Source organism: Orycteropus afer, unplaced genomic scaffold (genome assembly GCF_000298275.1).
Source record: "Orycteropus afer afer isolate SDZICR_OR568_19922 unplaced genomic scaffold, OryAfe1.0 scaffold00356, whole genome shotgun sequence".
Taxonomy (NCBI): Eukaryota; Metazoa; Chordata; class Mammalia; order Tubulidentata; family Orycteropodidae; genus Orycteropus; species Orycteropus afer.
In genome coordinates, this window is record NW_006921943.1 from 1,329,057 (window position 1) to 1,330,459 (window position 1,403).

Sequence of the window (1,403 nt, forward strand, 5' to 3'; positions counted from 1 at the left end):
CATAGACCAAGAAGTAATTGTTCAAACAGAATAAGGTGATCCTCCATGGTTTAAAATCAGAAAATGTGTGTGTCAGGCTTATACCTTTTCACCATACTTAGTAAATCTGTTTGCTGAAAAAATGAAGAAGAACATGGCATCAGGATTGGAGGAAGACTCATTAGCAACCTGCAATACAGATGGCACAACCTTCCTTGGTGAAAGTAAGGAAGACTTAATGTACTTCCAGATGAAGATCAAAGACTACAGCCTTCAATATGGGTTACACCTCAACATAAAGAAAACAAAGATCCTCATAACTGGACCAATAAGCAATATCATGATAAACAGAGAAAAGATTGAAGTTGTCAAGCATTTTATTTTACTTGGATCCACAAACAGTGCCCATGGGAGCAGCAGTCAAGAAATCAGATGAGAGCCTGCACAAAATGGTGGACTACGCTGATATATACTACCCAGGCCCTCTACAACAAGAATCCAAGAAACCAAGTGAAACAGGTATGGACAACAATCCTGGAACCCTGAGCTTCAAAGGAAAGGCTAAAGAAGTAGATCAAATACCCACTAGAAGAAGAAACTTAATGAAAACAGCGAATAAGGAGACAGTGAAGCAGTAACTTGCAAATTGGCCTGGTGGGGAGTGGCCACGTTGAGTTACTGCAAGCAACATGCCAATCAGGAACCAGATAACTGCCTCCATTCACTCAGGCTGCATCAGTGTCCTCACCAGTCACCCCATCCAGAGAGGAGTGATCCTCCCTTTTACACAACTTCCCGGTGGCCAGAGGCATAGCCCCAACATACCTCCTGGCATCCAGTCAAGTCCCCCCCAAAACCTGGTGTCCCCCTGGTCCATCTCTGCCCCACCATGTGCCCCTACCCATTGCTCCACTCTCCCAGTGACCTTACGTGCACTCTAGCAGATTGAGTACCATGAACCTGCTGCCTCAAACATTTGTGAGACACATGCTCACAGGTCACGTGCTGCATGACCATGAACTCTGTGATTGGTGGGGCATGCTCCCACAGAGAAAGTACAACACCTGCACTGCTTCCATGGTTCATAGAGCTCACACTCACCACCTCCATGGGCAGTGGTGCACTCTCCCACAGAGCTGGTGCCATGCCCGAGCCACCTCCGTGCTTGACATCACTCCCCCGTGCTGTCTCCACATTCAGTGGTGGACACTGTCATGGAGCAGGCATCATGTGCAAGCCACCTCTGCACTCTGTGGCACCCCCTCATGCCACCTCTTCAGGTGGCAGTGTGCAATATTATTGCAACCATGTTTGGTGGCCAGCACTGGGGCTGGTGCTATGGCATTTTTTTCTTCCTTTTTCTTATTTCTTTCCTCTTCCTCCCTTTCTTTCATTTCTTATTTCTTTCTCTTTTTCTTTTTTTC